Source organism: Tasmannia lanceolata, unplaced genomic scaffold, assembly GCF_043159265.1.
Source record: "Tasmannia lanceolata isolate RefF3 unplaced genomic scaffold, GAP_Taslan_0.1 ptg000018l, whole genome shotgun sequence".
Taxonomy (NCBI): domain Eukaryota; kingdom Viridiplantae; phylum Streptophyta; class Magnoliopsida; order Canellales; family Winteraceae; genus Tasmannia; species Tasmannia lanceolata.
This window is the reverse complement of record NW_027518695.1, coordinates 38,341,194-38,367,135: the sequence shown is the minus strand read 5'-3', so window position 1 is coordinate 38,367,135 and position 25,942 is coordinate 38,341,194.

The window sequence follows — 25,942 nt, the reverse complement described above, 5'->3', positions numbered from 1 at the left end:
CTTCGACATCTTCGCAATGCCATGAATTTGATTCAATTCTGAGTTGAATTGAGTGAGTTATGGTCAATCAATCGGAGGTAGGTCTGTAAACTCCAAGACCAAAGTGCGAGTCTAACTATTTCCACCATAACTCTCAAAATACTTGGCTTTTTGCATCTTCGTTTCTTCCGTTTTAAACTACACTTTGACTCCTTCGAAATGGAACAAATTTCAATGAAATCCGGGTTAAATTGAGTGAGTTATGGTCATTCAATCGGAGGTAGGTCTGTAAACTGCTAGGCGAAAGCAAGAGTCCAACTATTTCCATCATAACTCTTAAAATACTTGGAGTGTTTCATCTCCGTTTCTTCCGTTTTCAACTTCACTTCGACATCTTCGAAATTGCATGAATTTGAATCAATTTCGAGTTGAATTGAGTGAGTTATAGTCAATCAATCGGAGGTATGTCTGTAAACTGCTAGACCAAAGTGCGAGTCTAACAATTTCCACCATAAATCTCAAAATACTTGGTTTTTTTTATCTCCGTTTCTTCTGTTTTAAACTACACTTCGACTCCTTCGAAATGGAACAAAGTTCAATGAATTCCGAGTTGAATTTTAGTGACTTATGGTCATTCAATCGGAGGTAGGTCTGTAAACTGCTAGGCGAAAACGCGAGTCTAACTATTTCCACCATAACTCTCAAAATACTTGGAGTTTTCATCTCCGTTTCTTCCGTTTTCCGCTACACTTTCGACTCCTTCGTAATGGAACGAATTTCAATGAATTCCGAGTTGAATTGAGTGAGTTGTGGTCATTAAATCGGAGGTAAGTCAGTAAACTGCTAGGCGAAAGCGCGAGTCTAACTATTTCCATCGTAACTCTTAAAATACTTGGAGTTTTTCGTCTCCGTTTCTTTCGTTTTCAGCTACTCTTCGACATCTTCCAAATGGCATGAATTTGAATAAATTCCGAGTCGAATTGAGTGACTTATGGTGAATGAATCGGAAGCAGGTCTGTAAACTGCTAGACCAAAGCGCGAGTCTAACTATTTCCATCATAACTCTTAAGATACTTGAAATTTTTCATCTCTGTTTCTTTCGTTTTCAACTACACTTCCACACCTTCAAAATGGCATGAATTTGAATCAATTCCGAGTTAAATTGAGTAAGTTATGGTCAATCAATTGCAGGTTGGTCTGTAAACTGCTAGACCAAAGTGCGAGTCTAACTATTTCCACCATAACTCCCAAAATACTTGGCTTTTTTCATCTCCGTTTCTTCTGTTTTAAACTACAGTTCGAGTCCTTCAAAATGGAACAAATTTCAATGAATTCCGAGTTGAATTGAGTGAGTTATGGTCATTGACTCGGAGGTATGTCTGTAAACTGCTAGGCGAAAGCGCGAGTCTAACTATGTCCATCATAACTCTTAAATTACTTGGAGTTTTTCATCTCCATTTCCAACTACACTTCGACATCTTCGCAATGCCATGAATTTGATTCAATTCTGAGTTGAATTGAGTGAGTTATGGTCAATCAATCGGAGGTAGGTCTGTAAATTCCTAGACCAAAGTGCGAGTCTAACTATTTCCACCATAACTCTCAAAATACTTGGCTTTTTGCATCTCCGTTTCTTCCGTTATAAACTACACTTCGACTCCTTCGAAATGGAACAAATTTCAATGAAATCCGAGTTGAATTTAGTGACTTATGGTCATTCAATCGGAGGTAGGTCTGTAAACTGCTAGGCGAAAACACGAGTCTAACTATTTCCACCATAACTCTCAAAATACTTGGAGTTTTCATCTCCGTTTCTTCCGTTTTCAGCTACACTTTCGACTCCTTCGTAATGGAACGAATTTCAATGAATTCCGAGTTGAATTGAGTGGGTTATGGTCATTCAATCGGAGGTAGGTCAGTAAACTGCTAGGCGAAAGCGCGAGTCTAACTATTTCCATCGTAACTCTTAAAATACTTGGAGTTTTTCATCTCCGTTTCTTATGTTTTCAACTACACTTCGACATCTTCGAAACGGCATGAATTTGACTAAATTCCGAGTTGAATTGACAGAGTTATGGTCAATCAATCGGAGGTAGGTCTGTAAACTGCTACACTAAAGTGCGAGTCTAACTATTTCCATCATAACTCCCGAAATACTTGGCTTTTTTAACCTCCGTTTCTTTCTTTTTAAACTACACTTCTACTCATTCGAAATGGAACAAATTTCAATTAATTCCGGGTTGAATTGAGTGAGTTATGGTCATTCAATCGGAGATAGGTCTGTAAACTGCTAGGCGAAAGGGCGAGTCTAACTATTTCCGTCATAACTCTTAAAATACTTAGAGTTTAATCTCCGTTTCTAATGTTTTCAACTACACTTCGACATCTTCGAAATGGCATGAATTTGACTCAATTCCGAGTTGAATTGACTGAGTTATGGTCAATCAACCGGACGTAGGTCTATAAACTGCTAGACCAAAGCGCGAGTCTAACTATTTCCGTCATAACTCTCAAAATACTAGGACTTTTTCATCTCTGTTTCTTCCGTTTTAGATTACACTTCGACTCCTTCGAAATGGAATAAATTTCAATGAATTCCGGGTTGAATTGAGTGAGTTATGGTCATTCAATCGGAGGTATGTCTGCAAACTGCTAGACCAAAGCGCGAATCTAACTATTTCCATCATAACTCTCAAAATACAAGTAGTTTTTCATCTCCGTTTCTTCTGTTTTAAACTACACTTCGACTACTTCGCAATGCAACAAATTTCATTGAATTACATGTTCAATTGAGTGAGTTGTGGTCATTAAATCGGAGGTAGGTCTGTAAACTGCTAGGCGAAAGCGCGAGTCTAACTATTTCTATCATAACTCTTAAAATACTTGGAGTTTTTCGTCTCCGTTTCTTTCGTTTTCAGCTACTCTTCGACATCTTCCAAATTTTTTTTTTTGATTGGTAAGCTGGGGTTAGGCAGACCCCGACCGGATATATTAAGACGAAAATGAGAGAATTACAAAGGGGGCCCAGAAGGGCAACAGAGACAAAGCGCCAAAATAAGAACCAAAGAGATACAACTCCCACGGATGGGGGAACAGAAAGCCCCACCACACCCACTATTCTCCACTACACTGATCACCTCGGTGGGACTGCAGGAAGCATTACAACCGAGGATAAAGGTGGCCAGCTGCATCAAGATCAAGAATCTCCCTAAGCCCCCGTGGGATATAAGAAGGGAGGAGGGCTGCTCCTTCACAGCAACAGTCAGGCTTAGACAAGAAATCCGCGGCCCCATTTGCTTCTCTCCAAATGTGAGACAATTTCCATATCGGGGTGTTTCGGAGGGCGTCGCGAATTGCTTCAACAATTGGAATTGCTTTCCAGGGACAATCCCACTTTTCCAAGATCACATTTACTGCAAGCAAAGAATCGGACTCGATCCAGATGGAGTTATACCCTTCTTTGCGCGCGAGGTTAATCCCATGGAGAATGGCCTCCATTTCCAAGAGATGGATCTCCTGAATGTCTGACCGAAGTGAGAACATGACTTGTACCTCCCCCTCCGAGTTCCGAATTAATCCCCCAATCCCACCATTCCCATTTCGAACAGCGGCGTCAGTGTTAAGTTTATAAACTTCATCAGCCGGCCTTGTCCAGGAGCAGAAAACAGCGCTGGTCCTCTCTTGGATACAGGGAAGGCCAAAATTTGCAGCCGTGGTTAGATTTTTTCTGGAATTAAAATCGTCCAGGTGAAGGTGGGTAAACCTGGAATGAATGATACTGAGGCAACTATGGAGGATACTCGTCTTATGGCGATGGGGCTTACCGTACAACCGGCTGTTCCTTTCTCTCCAGATACTGGACACCACCATACAAAAGCTGAGCCTCACAATCGATGTGGCTTGTCCTTCCCCTTTAAAGTTTTCCCGGATCCAATTCTCTTCCAAAATGAGGGTCTTGAGCGGCTTCCTTCTGATTCCACACCGCCATAAGATAGATCTCCATATCCATGCCGAATAGCAGCAGCAAAAGAAAAGATGGTTTACAGATTCAGGGCCAGCATGACAGAGCAGACAGCTGAGATCGGCCTGGGGTCCAAGAAAGCAAAGCCTGTCCCGAGTACTTAGCCGGTTATGCATTGCTTGCCAGGTGGTGAAGCTACACCTAGGGATATGGCCTCTATGCCACACAGTTTGGAACCATGGAACCTCAGTCCAGCGAGTTCTACATTGGTTCCAAGCAGATCTAAGAGTAAAATTTCCATTTGGGTTACCTTTCCAAATAATTCTGTCCACATTATGATGAGAGAACAGCCCAGTTTTCAGAATTCTGTGGAGTTGAGGCAAATGAGTTTGATTGAGGATGTGAGCCCAGCTCCCATCTTGCTGCATACATTCAATAGATATCTGCTTTGTGAGACAAAACAACTCGCCTTCAGAGGTTTGAGAGATTACGGGCCCATCCGGATGCCATGGATCAGTCCAAAAATCAATACTCTTCCCTTTGCCCACGCAGTAGCAGAGAAACGACTTTGCCAAATCCCGACTATTGAATATACTTCTCACCCCCCAGGCCGGGTTGGAAGGCATAGGCCTATTCCAAAAGGTACTTTTCTTGAGGTATTTGATCTTGAACCATCTAACCCATAAGGATTCCCTGTTCTGAACAATGTGCCAGAGAAGCTTTAATTGAGAGGCTCTGTTAATATCAATGACGCTCCGGAGCCCCACACCCCCTTCTCTCTTTGGCCGGCAGACCATTGCCCAAGCAATTGGAGAGTACCGATTCGGTTGGTCAGACCCCCTCCATAGGAAGTTTCTGAACAAATTTTCAATCTCAATCAGAATACCCATGGGGATATTGTAGGTAGCAGACCAGTAAATCTGGAAGGAGGAGAGAACAGCTTTGATCAATTCAATACGCCCCGCCCGGGAGAGCTTTTTATTATTCCACATGCCTAACCTGCTCCGAATTTTTGTTAATAACGGCTGGCAATCATGACTGGATAGCCTCTTGGTGATCAGAGGGAGACCCAAGTATTTGATGGGGAGCGAACCTTCCTTGATGCAGAGGGAAGAACAAATCTGGTCTTTGATCTGGGCAGAAATCCCGGACAAGTAAGCTTCACTTTTCTGGAAGTTGACATCCAGACCCGCAAGGAGCTTGAAGGATTGGAGACATTCCTTTATCCCTGCAACAGATTCCATGTCAGGGGAAATAAATATCATAACATCATCAGCATACATGACATGGTTTATGGTAAGATTTCCTTTGGAAAACGGAGTTTTGATTTTCCCCAAGGCTTGAGCCGTGTTCAACAGGCAGGAGAAGATTTCCATGACCAGGCTAAATAACAAAGGGGACAGCGGATCTCCTTGGCGGAGCCCGTTAGAGGACCGAAAAAATCCCTTCGGGGACCCATTGAGAAGAACCGAGAACGAAGGAGAGGCAATACACTTAGAAATCCAGGTGCACCACAAGTTGGGGAACCCAATTTTTCTCATGAATCCAAGGAGGGCTTCATGAATAACATAATCATAAGCTTTTTTCAGGTCAATCTTAATACATAAGGCTTTCGGGTTCAAAGCTTTGTGGAAGTTGTGGCACAGGTCATGAGAGAGGAGAATGTTATCTTGGATAAGCCTATCCTTAATGAACGCAGATTGGTTGGGGCTAACAATCCTATTCAAAACTTTACTGAGCCTAGACGCCATCAACTTAGTGATGATTTTGTAGAAGAAATTACACAAGGAGATGGGTCTAAAATGGTTGGGGGAAGAGGCTCCACTACATTTTGGGATTAGAGCTATGAAGGTGGTGTTGAAGGCAGGAAGGAGGTTTCCAGAGCGAAAGAAATAATGGATGGCTTCAACAACCTCAGCCCCGATTAGGTACCAGAAGTGTTTGAAAAAAACCCCATTAAAGCCATCAGGGCCAGGGGCCCTATTCCCCTCGCACTTGAACACCACCTCCTTGATTTCCTCATCCTGGAAGGTTCGAACAAGGCCATGGGCATCATCAGGGGCCAGCATATACTGGGGGGCAGGAAGGTCTCCAATCATGGGGGAATTATGGTTAAGCAGGCAAGAGAAGTGCTTGACCAGGATATCAGCAATGCCCTTGGGTTCAGTGCAAAAGTCTCCATTTTCATCTTCAATTGCCTGAATCTGATTCTGGTTTCTGCGCATGGACATAGCAGAGTGAAAAAACTCCGTGTTAGAATCACCAAGATTAAGCCAGTCAACTCTGGATTTTTGGTGAAACAAGCTCTCCTCCTGCTGGGCGGTCCGGAAAAACTTTTCCCGGATGCCATGTTCTGCAGCTCGGAGACTAAGGTTCCGAGGGTCCAGCCCAATCTTAGTTTGGATCTCATCTAAATCTTTCCTGACCAGAGGAGCCAGGATGTCGATCCGCCCGAAACTATTGAGATTCCAGGTTTTTATAGCTCTCTTAGTACCTTGGAGTTTCTTGAATAGCCTGAACATTGGATTTCCACTGATCTTATGGACCCAAGCTCTCTCAACAACCTCATAGAGGGAAGTATCAGAAAGCCACATGTTATGGAATTTGAAAGGTTTTCCCCCAGTAGACTGCACTGGAGAAGTGGAAACTATGAGAGGGGAGTGATCAGATAACCCAGGATTTTTGTAGTGAACATAGGAGCTTGGAAACCCCTGAAGCCATTCCTCATTTACTAAAGCTCTGTCAAGCCGACGAAGTTTCAGGTGACCAGTGCGGGAGCTGTTAGTCCAAGAGAGAGTTTGCCCAACAGATCTTAAGTCCAAAAGAGAGCAGTCCTCGATACAGGCATTGAAATCGTTCATGTCAGAGGTGTTAGGATCAGCTCCACCCCATCTCTCATCAGCAAATCGAGTAATATTGAAATCCCCCAAAGCAAGCCAAGGAATCTGAGCATTCGGAACTAACCCCACTAAAGAGGACCAGAGTTGCCTCCGCTCGAGAGCAGCGTTAGATGCATAGATGGCAGATAGATGAATGAAGTGACCAGTCAAGCTACAGTGGCATCGCCCATGGATAATTTGGGAATTCATATAAAGCACATGGAAGGATATCACCTTTGGGTCCCAGAGGACCCAGATTCGCCTTTGGTGCAGAATTCAGAGTTGGTTTGGTATTGCCAATTGTCACTGATTTCATATAAGTACCTCTGCACATCAACTTCTTTAGCTTTGGGTTCAGAAAGGCACAAGAGGGACAGCTTGTTTTCAAGGATGAGCCGCTTTATATCCCCCCTTTTTGTTTCGGAGCACAAGCCCCTAACATTCCAAGCTCCGAGAGCTACCATCAGAACAGGGTGAGGGAATTTTATGGGGCCTGCCAGAAGGAGACGTTACACTGATATGGATTTGGGAGCCATCATTCCCAATTGAAACCTGATCTTCCTGGACGTGATCTTCAACCAGCTTTGGTCTTTCCTCAGCTTCTGAATCCTCCAGCGCCTTATAGCGATTCTGCATCAGAATGGGGGGGAGAAGGCTAGGAGATTCAACAGGAGAAATGTCCATGCGGTTACCACATGTGCCCAATCCTGGCATTTCCTCCACAGAGTTCATGCTAGCAGAGGTGTCACTAACTGGGGTTCTGGAAGAGGGAATAAGTGTTCCCTCCTCAGGATCCTTGCCTTTGGGAACAGATTCAACACCAGTTGGATGCCCATTTGCTCTTGTTACCTGCCTCCAAATCTGAGTAGGCTTCGGCTCTTTGACTTGCGATGATGATTTGGGACATGCTTCAGATGTGTGACTGAAATTGGAACACAACTTGCAAGCCTGTGGTTTCCAGTCATATTGAACTTCTTGGATATGGACTCCCTTGGAGGTGTGAATGGGAATAACATCAGGATAAGGGTTCCCAGGTTCAACTTCGATGCAACATCTGGCATAGCTCAGCCTGGTAGAATCAGCAGTTTTAGAGTCCATGTACAGGGGGTTCCCAATGTAACTCCCAATTTTACTAATCCCATTAGCACTCCAAAACTGAAGAGGGAGCCCAGGTAGGCGGATCCAAATTGGGACAGATGTAAGATTGAGCTTCTCTAAAGGAGTTTCAGGGCTCCATTTGCGAAGAATTAAAGGCCTGCCCCCATAAGAATGATCACACATCTCTAGGACATATCTACAATCTTCGTCACATGAGAACTGGAACAGGTAGAAACCCTTATTAAGGGTAAACACCTGAAGATCACCCTTGATCTTCCATTTTTTCAGCAGGTTTTCTCTAATATTCACAAAATAAGGCCGACGCCCTATGAAATATCCCACCAGCGAATTCCTCCATTTTTGCCCAACCTCCATAACCTCTGCGTCAGCAAAGAAGATTTTTTTTTGCCCTTCTTCCGTGAGGCTCGGCTGCTGGAAACTAAGCTTTGATGTTTCTTTTTCTTCACTTCGAAAGAACAGAGAGCGCCACTTTGGGACGGTTGTTTTTGGAAGGTCACCCTTGCCGCCAGCACTTCCCTGGGCAGAAAGGGGGGTTCCGGGTTCTTGTAGCACAGGCGTAAGCTTGGTTGCCTCTTCTATATCATATTGCCCAGCAGATAATACAGTGAGGAGCTGAGAATGTCGTTCAAAAATAGACCCATGTTCTGGGCGGGAAAACGATTCAACCTTTCCCGCTTCTGCAAGCTTGAAATTAATAGGTGGGCCCACACTATTGGGGGAAGAAAGGGAGCCATTAGATGGGGAGGATGATCTTGCCGTACCTTCAAGAGCAGGAAAGGGACCAAGATCTAATTCCTCTCTATGAACCAGCGGATAATGAGAGCATTAAGGTTCCGTTGGCTTTCTCCCTGGTTCCATGGGGTGGGATGGAGATATCACAGCAGTAGCTGAAAGAAGGAACTCGTTGACAGTGGGCCCTTTAGGGGCATGTTTTTCCATGATTTCACCTCCCGAAGTGGAAACGGGAATGCGGACTCCCTTGTGGGATTTCTTGTGGGTGGGTTTCCTCAGATTGACATGAGAGGTCTTTTTCTTGACTGGGTTGTTGGGGGACAGCATCTGGTCAAGGAGTTTCAGAGATAATAAACTCTGTGGCCGAGGGGTCTGGGTATCAACCTCAGGAAGAGGGATGGGTTTCTCACTAGGTGAGGATGAAGACCGGTCCTCCTTACAAATTTGAGGACAAGGCCGCCGCAAGCTTCCGCCTGCAGCCGAGGGAACATGGAAACCAGCTGGGATCCCTGGGTCGGGAGGTTCCATGCCCAGGTCAGGGAAAGGTGAGAAAGAGGAAGGGGGTACAAAAAGGCCTTGGGCCCTAGAATCTGAGCCAGCCAACACCGGCTCTCGCCGGAGAGGGAGGGGAAGAAAGGGTCTCTCTCCTCTAGAGCTTCTCTCTCCTCAGGAAGCTTGAGTTAAAATAAGTGAGTTAAATTCCGACATCTTCCAAATGGCATGAATTTGAATAAATTCCGAGTCGAATTGAGTGACTTATGGTCAATGAATCGGAAGCAGGTCTGTAAACTGCTAGACCAAAGCGCGAGTCTAACTATTTCCATCATAACTCTTAAGATACTTGGAATTTTTCATCTCTGTTTCTTTCGTTTTCAACTACACTTCCACACCTTCAAAATGGCATGAATTTGAATCAATTCCGAGTTAAATTGAGTAAGTTATGGTCAATCAATTGCAGGTTGGTCTGTAAACTGCTAGACCAAAGTGCGAGTGTAACTATTTCCACCATAACTCTCAGAATACTTGCTTTTTTCATCTCCGTTTCTTCCGTTTTAAACTACAGTTCGAGTCCTTCGAAATGGAACAAATTTCAATGAATTCCGAGTTGAATTGAGTGAGTTATGGTCATTGACTCGGAGGTAGGTCTGTAAACTGCTAGGCGAAAGCGCGAGTCTAACTATGTCCATCATAACTCTTAAATTACTTGGAGTTTTTCATCTCCATTTCCAACTACACTTCGACATCTTCGCAATGCCATGAATTTGATTCAATTCTGAGTTGAATTGAGTGAGTTATGGTCAATCAATCGGAGGTAGGTCTGTAAACTACTAGACCAAAGTGCGAGTCTAACTATTTCCACCATAACTCTCAAAATACTTGGCTTTTTGCATCTCCGTTTCTTCCGTTTTAAACTACACTTCGACTCCTTCGAAATGGAACAAATTTCAATGAAATCCGGGTTGAATTGAGTGAGTTATGGTCATTCAATCGGAGGTAGGTCTGTAAACTGCTAGGCGAAAGCAAGAGTCCAACTATTTCCATCATAACTCTTAAAATACTTGGAGTGTTTCATCTCCGTTTCTTCCTTTTTCAACTTCACTTCGACATCTTCGAAATTGCATGAATTTGAATCAATTTCGAGTTGAATTGAGTGAGTTATAGTCAATCAATCGGAGGTATGTCTGTAAACTGCTAGACCAAAGTGCGAGTCTAACAATTTCCACCATAAATCTCAAAATACTTGGTTTTTTTTATCTCCGTTTCTTCTGTTTTAAACTACACTTCGACTCCTTCGAAATGGAACAAAGTTCAATGAATTCCGAGTTGAATTTTAGTGACTTATGGTCATTCAATCGGAGGTAGGTCTGTAAACTGCTAGGCGAAAACGCGAGTCTAACTATTTCCACCATAACTCTCAAAATACTTGGAGTTTTCATCTCCGTTTCTTCCGTTTTCACCTACACTTTCTACTCCTTCGTAATGGAATGAATTTCAATGAATTCCGAGTTGAATTGAGTGGGTTATGGTCATTCAATCGGAGGTAGGTCAGTAAACTGCTAGGCGGAAGCGCGAGTCTAACTATTTCCATCGTAACTCTTAAAATACTTGGAGTTTTTCATCTCCGTTTCTTATGTTTTCAACTACACTTCGACATCTTCGAAACGGCATGAATTTGTCTAAATTCCGAATTGAATTGACTGAGTTATGGTCAATCAATCAGAGGTAGGTCTGTAAACTGCTACACTAAAGTGCGAGTCTAACTATTTCCATCATAACTCCCGAAATACTTAGCTTTTTTAACCTCCGTTTCTTTCGTTTTAAACTACACTTCTACTGATTCGAAATGGAACAAATTTCAATTAATTTCGGGTTGAATTGAGTGAGTTATGGTCATTCAATCGGAGATAGGTCTTTAAACTGCTAGGCGAAAGGACAAGTCTAACTATTTTCGTCATAACTCTTAAAATACTTGGAGTTTTGCATCTCCGTTTCTAATGTTTTCAACTACACTTCGACATCTTCGAAACGGCTTGAATTTGACTAAATTCCGAGTTGAATTGACTGAGTTATGGTCAATCAACCGGACGTAGGTCTATAAACTGCTAGACCAAAGCGCGAGTCTAACTATTTCCGTCATAACTCTCAAAATACTAGGACTTTTTCATCTCTGTTTCTTCCGTTTTAGACTACACTTCGACTCCTTCGAAATGGAATAAATTTCAATGAATTCCGGGTTAAATTGAGTGAGTTATGGCCATTCAATCGGAGGTATGTCTGCAAACTGCTAGACCAAAGCGCGAATCTAACAATTTCCATCATAACTCTCAAAATACAAGTAGTTTTTCATCTCCGTTTCTTCCGTTTTAAACTACACTTCGACTCTTTCGAAATGCAACAAAGTTCATTGAATTACATGTTCAATTGAGTGAGTTGTGGTCATTAAATCGGAGGTAGGTCTGTAAACTGCTAGGCGAAAGCGCGAGTCTAACTATTTCTATCATAACTCTTAAAATACTTTGAGTTTTTCGTCTCCGTTTCTTTCGTTTTCAGCTACTCTTCGACATCTTCCAAATGGCATGAATTTGAATAAATTCCGAGTCGAATTGAGTGACTTATGGTCAATGAATTGGAAGCAGGTCTGTAAACTGCTAGACCAAAGCGCGAGTCTAACTATTTCCATCATAACTCTTAAGATACTTGGAATTTTTCATCTCTGTTTCCTTCGTTTTCAACTACACTTCCACACCTTCAAAATGGCATGAATTTGAATCAATTCCGAGTTAAATTGAGTAAGTTATGGTCAATCAATTGCAGGTGGTCTGTAAACTGCTAGACCAAAGTGCGAGTCTAACTATTTCCACCATAACTCTCAGAATACTTGCTTTTTTAATCTCCGTTTCTTCCGTTTTAAACTACAGTTCGAGTCCTTCGAAATGGAACAAATTTCAATGAATTCCGAGTTGAATTGAGTGAGTTATGGTCATTGACTCGGAGGTAGGTCTGTAAACTGCTAGGCGAAAGCGCGAGTCTAACTATGTCCATCATAACTCTTAAATTACTTGGAGTTTTTCATCTCCATTTCCAACTACACTTCGACATCTTCGCAATGCCATGAATTTGATTCAATTTTGAGTTGAATTGAGTGAGTTATGGTCAATCAATCGGAGGTAGGTCTGTAAACTACTAGACCAAAGTGCGAGTCTAACTATTTCCACCATAACTCTCAAAATACTTGGCTTTTTGCATCTCCGTTTCTTCCGTTTTAAACTACACTTCGACTCCTTCGAAATGAACAAATTTCAATGAAATCCGGGTTGAATTGAGTGAGTTATGGTCATTCAATCGGAGGTAGGTCTGTAAACTGCTAGGCGAAAGCAAGAGTCCAACTATTTCCATCATAACTCTTAAAATACTTGGAGTGTTTCATCTCCGTTTCTTCCTTTTTCAACTTCACTTCGACATCTTCGAAATTGCATGAATTTGAATCAATTTCGAGTTGAATTGAGTGAGTTATAGTCAATCAATCGGAGGTATGTCTGTAAACTGCTAGACCAAAGTGCGAGTCTAACAATTTCCACCATAAATCTCAAAATACTTGGTTTTTTTTATCTCCGTTTCTTCTGTTTTAAACTACACTTCGACTCCTTCGAAATGGAACAAAGTTCAATGAATTCCGAGTTGAATTTTAGTGACTTATGGTCATTCAATCGGAGGTAGGTCTGTAAACTGCTAGGCGAAAACGCGAGTCTAACTATTTCCACCATAACTCTCAAAATACTTGGAGTTTTCATCTCCGTTTCTTCCGTTTTCAGCTACACTTTCGACTCCTTCGTAATGGAACGAATTTCAATGAATTCCGAGTTGAATTGAGTGGGTTATGGTCATTCAATCGGAGGTAGGTCAGTAAACTGCTAGGCGAAAGCGCGAGTCTAACTATTTCCATCGTAACTCTTAAAATACTTGGAGTTTTTCATCTCCGTTTCTTATGTTTTCAACTACACTTCGACATCTTCGAAACGGCATGAATTTGACTATATTCCGAGTTGAATTGACTGAGTTATGGTCAATCAATCGGAGGTAGGTCTGTAAACTGCTACACTAAAGTGCGAGTCTAACTATTTCCATCATAACTCCCGAAATACTTGGCTTTTTTAACCTCCGTTTCTTTCGTTTTAAACTACACTTCTACTCATTCGAAATGGAACAAATTTCAATTAATTCCGGGTTGAATTGAGTGAGTTATGGTCATTCAATCGGAGGTAGGTCTGTAAACTGCTAGGCGAAAGGGCGAGTCTAACTATTTCCGTCATAACTCTTAAAATACTTGGAGTTTTTCATCTCCGTTTCTTATGTTTTCAACTACACTTCGACATCTTCGAAATGGCATGAATTTGACTCAATTCCGAGTTGAATTGACTGAGTTATGGTCAATCAACCGGACGTAGGTCTGTAAACTGCTAGACCAAAGCGCGAGTCTAACTATTTCCGTCATAACTCTCAGAATACTAGGACTTTTTCATCTCTGTTTCTTCCGTTTTAGATTACACTTCGACTCCTTCGAAATGGAACAAATTTCAATGAATTTCGGGTTGAATTGAGTGAGTTAGGGTCATTCAATCGGAGGTATGTCTCCAAACTGCTAGACCAAAGCGCGAATCTATCTATTTCCATCATAATTCTCAAAATACAAGTAGTTTTTCATCTCTGTTTCTTCCGTTTTAAACTACACTTCGACTCTTTCGAAATGCAACAAATTTCATTGAATTACATGTTCAATTGAGTGAGTTGTGGTCATTAAAGCGGAGGTAGGTCTGTAAACTGCTAGGCGAAAGCGCGAGTCTAACTATTTCTATAATAACTCTTAAAATACTTGGAGTTTTTCGTCTCCGTTTCTTTCGTTTTCAGCTACTCTTCGACATCTTCCAAATGGCATGAATTTGAATAAATTCCGAGTCGAATTGAGTTACTTATGGTGAATGAATCGGAAGCAGGTCTGTAAACTGCTAGACCAAAGCGCGAGTCTAACTATTTCCATCATAACTCTTAAGATACTTGGAATTTTTCATCTCTGTTTCTTTCGTTTTCAACTACACTTCCACACCTTCAAAATGGCATGAATTTGAATCAATTCCGAGTTAAATTGAGTAAGTTATGGTCAATCAATTGCAGGTTGGTCTGTAAACTGCTAGACCAAAGTGCGAGTCTAACTATTTCCACCATAACTCTCAAAATACTTGGCTTTTTTCATCTCCATTTCCAACTACACTTCGACATCTTCGCAATGCCATGAATTTGATTCAATTCTGAGTTGAATTGAGTGAGTTATGGTCAATCAATCGGAGGTAGGTCTGTAAACTCCTAGACCAAAGTGCGAGTCTAACTATTTCCACCATAACTCTCAAAATACTTTTTTTTTTGCATATCCGTTTCTTCCGTTATAAACTACACTTCGACTTCTTCGAAATGGAACAAATTTCAATGAAATCCGAGTTGAATTTAGTGACTTATGGTCATTCAATCGGAGGTAGGTCTGTAAACTGCTAGGCAAAAACACGAGTCTAACTATTTCCACCATAACTCTCAAAATACTTGGAGTTTTCATCTCCGTTTCTTCCGTTTTCAGCTACACTTTCGACTCCTTCGTAATGGAACGAATTTCAATGAATTTCGAGTTGAATTGAGTGGGTTATGGTCATTCAATCGGAGGTAGGTCAGTAAACTGCTAGGCGAAAGCGCGAGTCTAACTATTTCCATCGTAACTCTTAAAATACTTGGAGTTTTTCATCTCCGTTTCTTATGTTTTCAACTACACTTCGACATATTCGAAACGGCATGAATTTAACTAAATTCCGAGTTGAATTGACAGAGTTATGGTCAATCAATCGGACGTAGGTCTGTAAACTGCTACACTAAAGTGCGAGTCTAACTATTTCCATCATAACTCCCGAAATACTTGGCTTTTTTAACCTCCGTTTCTTTCGTTTTAAACTACACTTCTACTCATTCGAAATGTAATAAATTTCAATTAATTCCGGGTTGAATTGAGTGAGTTATGGTCATTCAATCGGAGATAGGTCTGTAAACTGCTAGGCGAAAGGGCGAGTCTAACTATTTCCGTCATAACTCTTAAAATACTTGGAGTTTTTCATCTCCGTTTCTAATGTTTTCAACTACACTTCGACATCTTCGAAATGGCATGAATTTGACTCAATTCCGAGTTGAATTGACTGAGTTATGGTCAATCAACCGGACGTAGGTCTATAAACTGCTAGACCAAAGCGCGAGTCTAACTATTTCCGTCATAACTCTCAAAATACTAGGACTTTTTCATCTCTGTTTCTTCCGTTTTAGACTACACTTCGACTCCTTCGAAATGGAATAAATTTCAATGAATTCCGGGTTGAATTGAGTGAGTTATGGTCATTCAATCGGAGGTATGTCTGCAAACTGCTAGACCAAAGCGCGAATCTAACTATTTCCATCATAACTCTCAAAATACAAGTAGTTTTTCATCTCCGTTTCTTCCGTTTTAAACTACACTTCGACTACTTCGAAATGCAACAAATTTCATCGAATTACATGTTCAATTGAGTGAGTTGTGGTCATTAAATCGGAGGTAGGTCTGTAAACTGCTAGGCGAAAGCTCGAGTCTAACTATTTCTATCATAACTCTTAAAATACTTGGAGTTTTTCGTCTCCGTTTCTTTCGTTTTCAGCTACTCTTCGACATCTTCCAAATGGCATGAATTTGAATAAATTCCGAGTCGAATTGAGTGACTTATGGTCAATGAATCAGAAGCAGGTCTGTAAACTGCTAGACCAAAGCGCGAGTCTAACTATTTCCATCATAACTCTTAAGATACTTGAAATTTCTCATCTCTGTTTCTTTCGTTTTCAACTACACTTCCACACCTTCAAAATGGCATGAATTTGAATCAATTCCGAGTTAAATTGAGTAAGTTATGGTGAATCAATTGCAGGTTGGTCTGTAAACTACTAGACCAAAGTGCGAGTCTAACTATTTCCACCATAACTCTCAAAATACTTGACTTTTTTCATCTCCGTTTCTTCCGTTTTAAACTACAGTTCGAGTCCTTCGAAATGGAACAAATTTCAATGAATTCCGAGTTGAATTGAGTGAGTTATGGTCATTGACTCGGAGGTAGGTCTGTAAACTGCTAGGCGAAAGCCGAGTCTAACTATGTCCATCATAACTCTTAAATTACTTGGAGTTTTTCATCTCCATTTCCAACTACACTTCGACATCTTCGCAATGCCATGAATTTGATTCAATTCTGAGTTGAATTGAGTGAGTTATGGTCAATCAATCGGAGGTAGGTCTGTAAACTCCAAGACCAAAGTGCGAGTCTAACTATTTCCACCATAACTCTCAAAATACTTGGCTTTTTGCATCTTCGTTTCTTCCGTTTTAAACTACACTTCGACTCCTTCGAAATGGAACAAATTTCAATGAAATCCGAGTTGAATTTAATGACTTATGGTCATTCAATCGGAGGTAGGTCTGTAAACTGCTAGGCGAAAACACGAGTCTAACTATTTCCACCATAACTCTCAAAATACTTGGAGTTTTCATCTCCGTTTCTTCCGTTTTCACCTACACTTTCTACTCCTTCGTAATGGAATGAATTTCAATGAATTCCGAGTTGAATTGAGTGGGTTATGGTCATTCAATCGGAGGTAGGTCAGTAAACTACTAGGCGGAAGCGCGAGTCTAACTATTTCCATCGTAACTCTTAAAATACTTGGAGTTTTTCATCTCCGTTTCTTATGTTTTCAACTACACTTCGACATCTTCGAAACGGCATGAATTTGTCTAAATTCCGAATTGAATTGACTGAGTTATGGTCAATCAATCAGAGGTAGGTCTGTAAACTGCTACACTAAAGTGCGAGTCTAACTATTTCCATCATAACTCCCGAAATACTTAGCTTTTTTAACCTCCGTTTCTTTCGTTTTAAACTACACTTCTACTGATTCGAAATGGAACAAATTTCAATTAATTTCGGGTTGAATTGAGTGAGTTATGGTCATTCAATCGGAGATAGGTCTTTAAACTGCTAGGCGAAAGGACAAGTCTAACTATTTTCGTCATAACTCTTAAAATACTTGGAGTTTTGCATCTCCGTTTCTAATGTTTTCAACTACACTTCGACATCTTCGAAACGGCTTGAATTTGACTAAATTCCGAGTTGAATTGACTGAGTTATGGTCAATCAACCGGACGTAGGTCTATAAACTGCTAGACCAAAGCGCGAGTCTAACTATTTCCGTCATAACTCTCAAAATACTAGGACTTTTTCATCTCTGTTTCTTCCGTTTTAGACTACACTTCGACTCCTTCGAAATGGAATAAATTTCAATGAATTCCGGGTTAAATTGAGTGAGTTATGGCCATTCAATCGGAGGTATGTCTGCAAACTGCTAGACCAAAGCGCGAATCTAACAATTTCCATCATAACTCTCAAAATACAAGTAGTTTTTCATCTCCGTTTCTTCCGTTTTAAACTACACTTCGACTCTTTCGAAATGCAACAAAGTTCATTGAATTACATGTTCAATTGAGTGAGTTGTGGTCATTAAATCGGAGGTAGGTCTGTAAACTGCTAGGCGAAAGCGCGAGTCTAACTATTTCTATCATAACTCTTAAAATACTTTGAGTTTTTCGTCTCCGTTTCTTTCGTTTTCAGCTACTCTTCGACATCTTCCAAATGGCATGAATTTGAATAAATTCCGAGTCGAATTGAGTGACTTATGGTCAATGAATTGGAAGCAGGTCTGTAAACTGCTAGACCAAAGCGCGAGTCTAACTATTTCCATCATAACTCTTAAGATACTTGGAATTTTTCATCTCTGTTTCCTTCGTTTTCAACTACACTTCCACACCTTCAAAATGGCATGAATTTGAATCAATTCCGAGTTAAATTGAGTAAGTTATGGTCAATCAATTGCAGGTGGTCTGTAAACTGCTAGACCAAAGTGCGAGTCTAACTATTTCCACCATAACTCTCAGAATACTTGCTTTTTTAATCTCCGTTTCTTCCGTTTTAAACTACAGTTCGAGTCCTTCGAAATGGAACAAATTTCAATGAATTCCGAGTTGAATTGAGTGAGTTATGGTCATTGACTCGGAGGTAGGTCTGTAAACTGCTAGGCGAAAGCGCGAGTCTAACTATGTCCATCATAACTCTTAAATTACTTGGAGTTTTTCATCTCCATTTCCAACTACACTTCGACATCTTCGCAATGCCATGAATTTGATTCAATTTTGAGTTGAATTGAGTGAGTTATGGTCAATCAATCGGAGGTAGGTCTGTAAACTACTAGACCAAAGTGCGAGTCTAACTATTTCCACCATAACTCTCAAAATACTTGGCTTTTTGCATCTCCGTTTCTTCCGTTTTAAACTACACTTCGACTCCTTCGAAATGAACAAATTTCAATGAAATCCGGGTTGAATTGAGTGAGTTATGGTCATTCAATCGGAGGTAGGTCTGTAAACTGCTAGGCGAAAGCAAGAGTCCAACTATTTCCATCATAACTCTTAAAATACTTGGAGTGTTTCATCTCCGTTTCTTCCTTTTTCAACTTCACTTCGACATCTTCGAAATTGCATGAATTTGAATCAATTTCGAGTTGAATTGAGTGAGTTATAGTCAATCAATCGGAGGTATGTCTGTAAACTGCTAGACCAAAGTGCGAGTCTAACAATTTCCACCATAAATCTCAAAATACTTGGTTTTTTTTATCTCCGTTTCTTCTGTTTTAAACTACACTTCGACTCCTTCGAAATGGAACAAAGTTCAATGAATTCCGAGTTGAATTTTAGTGACTTATGGTCATTCAATCGGAGGTAGGTCTGTAAACTGCTAGGCGAAAACGCGAGTCTAACTATTTCCACCATAACTCTCAAAATACTTGGAGTTTTCATCTCCGTTTCTTCCGTTTTCAGCTACACTTTCGACTCCTTCGTAATGGAACGAATTTCAATGAATTCCGAGTTGAATTGAGTGGGTTATGGTCATTCAATCGGAGGTAGGTCAGTAAACTGCTAGGCGAAAGCGCGAGTCTAACTATTTCCATCGTAACTCTTAAAATACTTGGAGTTTTTCATCTCCGTTTCTTATGTTTTCAACTACACTTCGACATCTTCGAAACGGCATGAATTTGACTAAATTCCGAGTTGAATTGACTGAGTTATGGTCAATCAATCGGAGGTAGGTCTGTAAACTGCTACACTAAAGTGCGAGTCTAACTATTTCCATCATAACTCCCGAAATACTTGGCTTTTTTAACCTCCGTTTCTTTCGTTTTAAACTACACTTCTACTCATTCGAAATGGAACAAATTTCAATTAATTCCGGGTTGAATTGAGTGAGTTATGGTCATTCAATCGGAGGTAGGTCTGTAAACTGCTAGGCGAAAGGGCGAGTCTAACTATTTCCGTCATAACTCTTAAAATACTTGGAGTTTTTCATCTCCGTTTCTTATGTTTTCAACTACACTTCGACATCTTCGAAATGGCATGAATTTGACTCAATTCCGAGTTGAATTGACTGAGTTATGGTCAATCAACCGGACGTAGGTCTGTAAACTGCTAGACCAAAGCGCGAGTCTAACTATTTCCGTCATAACTCTCAGAATACTAGGACTTTTTCATCTCTGTTTCTTCCGTTTTAGATTACACTTCGACTCCTTCGAAATGGAACAAATTTCAATGAATTCCGGGTTGAATTGAGTGAGTTAGGGTCATTCAATCGGAGGTATGTCTCCAAACTGCTAGACCAAAGCGCGAATCTATCTATTTCCATCATAATTCTCAAAATACAAGTAGTTTTTCATCTCTGTTTCTTCCGTTTTAAACTACACTTCGACTCTTTCGAAATGCAACAAATTTCATTGAATTACATGTTCAATTGAGTGAGTTGTGGTCATTAAAGCGGAGGTAGGTCTGTAAACTGCTAGGCGAAAGCGCGAGTCTAACTATTTCTATAATAACTCTTAAAATACTTGGAGTTTTTCGTCTCCGTTTCTTTCGTTTTCAGCTACTCTTCGACATCTTCCAAATGGCATGAATTTGAATAAATTCCGAGTCGAATTGAGTTACTTATGGTGAATGAATCGGAAGCAGGTCTGTAAACTGCTAGACCAAAGCGCGAGTCTAACTATTTCCATCATAACTCTTAAGATACTTGGAATTTTTCATCTCTGTTTCTTTCGTTTTCAACTACACTTCCACACCTTCAAAATGGCATGAATTTGAATCAATTCCGAGTTAAATTGAGTAAGTTATGGTCAATCAATTGCAGGTTGGTCTGTAAACTGCTAGACCAAAGTGCGAGTCTAACTATTTCCACCATAACTCTCAAAATACTTGGCTTTTTTCATCTCCATTTCCAACTACACTTCGACATCTTCGCAATGCCATGAATTTGATTCAATTCTGAGTTGAATTGAGTGAGTTATGGTCAATCAATCGGAGGTAGGTCTGTAAACTCCTAGACCAAAGTGCGAGTCTAACTATTTCCACCATAACTCTCAAAATACTTTTTTTTTTGCATATCCGTTTCTTCCGTTATAAACTACACTTCGACTTCTTCGAAATGGAACAAATTTCAATGAAATCCGAGTTGAATTTAGTGACTTATGGTCATTCAATCGGAGGTAGGTCTGTAAACTGCTAGGCAAAAACACGAGTCTAACTATTTCCACCATAACTCTCAAAATACTTGGAGTTTTCATCTCCGTTTCTTCCGTTTTCAGCTACACTTTCGACTCCTTCGTAATGGAACGAATTTCAATGAATTTCGAGTTGAATTGAGTGGGTTATGGTCATTCAATCGGAGGTAGGTCAGTAAACTGCTAGGCGAAAGCGCGAGTCTAACTATTTCCATCGTAACTCTTAAAATACTTGGAGTTTTTCATCTCCGTTTCTTATGTTTTCAACTACACTTCGACATATTCGAAACGGCATGAATTTAACTAAATTCCGAGTTGAATTGACAGAGTTATGGTCAATCAATCGGACGTAGGTCTGTAAACTGCTACACTAAAGTGCGAGTCTAACTATTTCCATCATAACTCCCGAAATACTTGGCTTTTTTAACCTCCGTTTCTTTCGTTTTAAACTACACTTCTACTCATTCGAAATGTAATAAATTTCAATTAATTCCGGGTTGAATTGAGTGAGTTATGGTCATTCAATCGGAGATAGGTCTGTAAACTGCTAGGCGAAAGGGCGAGTCTAACTATTTCCGTCATAACTCTTAAAATACTTGGAGTTTTTCATCTCCGTTTCTAATGTTTTCAACTACACTTCGACATCTTCGAAATGGCATGAATTTGACTCAATTCCGAGTTGAATTGACTGAGTTATGGTCAATCAACCGGACGTAGGTCTATAAACTGCTAGACCAAAGCGCGAGTCTAACTATTTCCGTCATAACTCTCAAAATACTAGGACTTTTTCATCTCTGTTTCTTCCGTTTTAGACTACACTTCGACTCCTTCGAAATGGAATAAATTTCAATGAATTCCGGGTTGAATTGAGTGAGTTATGGTCATTCAATCGGAGGTATGTCTGCAAACTGCTAGACCAAAGCGCGAATCTAACTATTTCCATCATAACTCTCAAAATACAAGTAGTTTTTCATCTCCGTTTCTTCCGTTTTAAACTACACTTCGACTACTTCGAAATGCAACAAATTTCATCGAATTACATGTTCAATTGAGTGAGTTGTGGTCATTAAATCGGAGGTAGGTCTGTAAACTGCTAGGCGAAAGCTCGAGTCTAACTATTTCTATCATAACTCTTAAAATACTTGGAGTTTTTCGTCTCCGTTTCTTTCGTTTTCAGCTACTCTTCGACATCTTCCAAATGGCATGAATTTGAATAAATTCCGAGTCGAATTGAGTGACTTATGGTCAATGAATCAGAAGCAGGTCTGTAAACTGCTAGACCAAAGCGCGAGTCTAACTATTTCCATCATAACTCTTAAGATACTTGAAATTTCTCATCTCTGTTTCTTTCGTTTTCAACTACACTTCCACACCTTCAAAATGGCATGAATTTGAATCAATTCCGAGTTAAATTGAGTAAGTTATGGTGAATCAATTGCAGGTTGGTCTGTAAACTACTAGACCAAAGTGCGAGTCTAACTATTTCCACCATAACTCTCAAAATACTTGACTTTTTTCATCTCCGTTTCTTCCGTTTTAAACTACAGTTCGAGTCCTTCGAAATGGAACAAATTTCAATGAATTCCGAGTTGAATTGAGTGAGTTATGGTCATTGACTCGGAGGTAGGTCTGTAAACTGCTAGGCGAAAGCCGAGTCTAACTATGTCCATCATAACTCTTAAATTACTTGGAGTTTTTCATCTCCATTTCCAACTACACTTCGACATCTTCGCAATGCCATGAATTTGATTCAATTCTGAGTTGAATTGAGTGAGTTATGGTCAATCAATCGGAGGTAGGTCTGTAAACTCCAAGACCAAAGTGCGAGTCTAACTATTTCCACCATAACTCTCAAAATACTTGGCTTTTTGCATCTTCGTTTCTTCCGTTTTAAACTACACTTCGACTCCTTCGAAATGGAACAAATTTCAATGAAATCCGAGTTGAATTTAATGACTTATGGTCATTCAATCGGAGGTAGGTCTGTAAACTGCTAGGCGAAAACACGAGTCTAACTATTTCCACCATAACTCTCAAAATACTTGGAGTTTTCATCTCCGTTTCTTCCGTTTTCACCTACACTTTCTACTCCTTCGTAATGGAATGAATTTCAATGAATTCCGAGTTGAATTGAGTGGGTTATGGTCATTCAATCGGAGGTAGGTCAGTAAACTACTAGGCGGAAGCGCGAGTCTAACTATTTCCATCGTAACTCTTAAAATACTTGGAGTTTTTCATCTCCGTTTCTTATGTTTTCAACTACACTTCGACATCTTCGAAACGGCATGAATTTGTCTAAATTCCGAATTGAATTGACTGAGTTATGGTCAATCAATCAGAGGTAGGTCTGTAAACTGCTACACTAAAGTGCGAGTCTAACTATTTCCATCATAACTCCCGAAATACTTAGCTTTTTTAACCTCCGTTTCTTTCGTTTTAAACTACACTTCTACTGATTCGAAATGGAACAAATTTCAATTAATTTCGGGTTGAATTGAGTGAGTTATGGTCATTCAATCGGAGATAGGTCTTTAAACTGCTAGGCGAAAGGACAAGTCTAACTATTTTCGTCATAACTCTTAAAATACTTGGAGTTTTGCATCTCCGTTTCTAATGTTTTCAACTACACTTCGACATCTTCGAAACGGCTTGAATTTGACTAAATTCCGAGTTGAATTGACTGAGTTATGGTCAATCAACCGGACGTAGGTCTATAAACTGCTAGACCAAAGCGCGAGTCTAACTATTTCCGTCATAACTCTCAAAATACTAGGACTTTTTCATCTCTGTTTCTTCCGTTTTAGACTACACTTCGACTCCTTCGAAATGGAATAAATTTCAATGAATTCCGGGTTAAATTGAGTGAGTTATGGCCATTCAATCGGAGGTATGTCTGCAAACTGCTAGACCAAAGCGCGAATCTAACAATTTCCATCATAACTCTCAAAATACAAGTAGTTTTTCATCTCCGTTTCTTCCGTTTTAAACTACACTTCGACTCTTTCGAAATGCAACAAAGTTCATTGAATTACATGTTCAATTGAGTGAGTTGTGGTCATTAAATCGGAGGTAGGTCTGTAAACTGCTAGGCGAAAGCGCGAGTCTAACTATTTCTATCATAACTCTTAAAATACTTTGAGTTTTTCGTCTCCGTTTCTTTCGTTTTCAGCTACTCTTCGACATCTTCCAAATGGCATGAATTTGAATAAATTCCGAGTCGAATTGAGTGACTTATGGTCAATGAATTGGAAGCAGGTCTGTAAACTGCTAGACCAAAGCGCGAGTCTAACTATTTCCATCATAACTCTTAAGATACTTGGAATTTTTCATCTCTGTTTCCTTCGTTTTCAACTACACTTCCACACCTTCAAAATGGCATGAATTTGAATCAATTCCGAGTTAAATTGAGTAAGTTATGGTCAATCAATTGCAGGTGGTCTGTAAACTGCTAGACCAAAGTGCGAGTCTAACTATTTCCACCATAACTCTCAGAATACTTGCTTTTTTAATCTCCGTTTCTTCCGTTTTAAACTACAGTTCGAGTCCTTCGAAATGGAACAAATTTCAATGAATTCCGAGTTGAATTGAGTGAGTTATGGTCATTGACTCGGAGGTAGGTCTGTAAACTGCTAGGCGAAAGCGCGAGTCTAACTATGTCCATCATAACTCTTAAATTACTTGGAGTTTTTCATCTCCATTTCCAACTACACTTCGACATCTTCGCAATGCCATGAATTTGATTCAATTTTGAGTTGAATTGAGTGAGTTATGGTCAATCAATCGGAGGTAGGTCTGTAAACTACTAGACCAAAGTGCGAGTCTAACTATTTCCACCATAACTCTCAAAATACTTGGCTTTTTGCATCTCCGTTTCTTCCGTTTTAAACTACACTTCGACTCCTTCGAAATGAACAAATTTCAATGAAATCCGGGTTGAATTGAGTGAGTTATGGTCATTCAATCGGAGGTAGGTCTGTAAACTGCTAGGCGAAAGCAAGAGTCCAACTATTTCCATCATAACTCTTAAAATACTTGGAGTGTTTCATCTCCGTTTCTTCCTTTTTCAACTTCACTTCGACATCTTCGAAATTGCATGAATTTGAATCAATTTCGAGTTGAATTGAGTGAGTTATAGTCAATCAATCGGAGGTATGTCTGTAAACTGCTAGACCAAAGTGCGAGTCTAACAATTTCCACCATAAATCTCAAAATACTTGGTTTTTTTTATCTCCGTTTCTTCTGTTTTAAACTACACTTCGACTCCTTCGAAATGGAACAAAGTTCAATGAATTCCGAGTTGAATTTTAGTGACTTATGGTCATTCAATCGGAGGTAGGTCTGTAAACTGCTAGGCGAAAACGCGAGTCTAACTATTTCCACCATAACTCTCAAAATACTTGGAGTTTTCATCTCCGTTTCTTCCGTTTTCAGCTACACTTTCGACTCCTTCGTAATGGAACGAATTTCAATGAATTCCGAGTTGAATTGAGTGGGTTATGGTCATTCAATCGGAGGTAGGTCAGTAAACTGCTAGGCGAAAGCGCGAGTCTAACTATTTCCATCGTAACTCTTAAAATACTTGGAGTTTTTCATCTCCGTTTCTTATGTTTTCAACTACACTTCGACATCTTCGAAACGGCATGAATTTGACTAAATTCCGAGTTGAATTGACTGAGTTATGGTCAATCAATCGGAGGTAGGTCTGTAAACTGCTACACTAAAGTGCGAGTCTAACTATTTCCATCATAACTCCCGAAATACTTGGCTTTTTTAACCTCCGTTTCTTTCGTTTTAAACTACACTTCTACTCATTCGAAATGGAACAAATTTCAATTAATTCCGGGTTGAATTGAGTGAGTTATGGTCATTCAATCGGAGGTAGGTCTGTAAACTGCTAGGCGAAAGGGCGAGTCTAACTATTTCCGTCATAACTCTTAAAATACTTGGAGTTTTTCATCTCCGTTTCTTATGTTTTCAACTACACTTCGACATCTTCGAAATGGCATGAATTTGACTCAATTCCGAGTTGAATTGACTGAGTTATGGTCAATCAACCGGACGTAGGTCTGTAAAC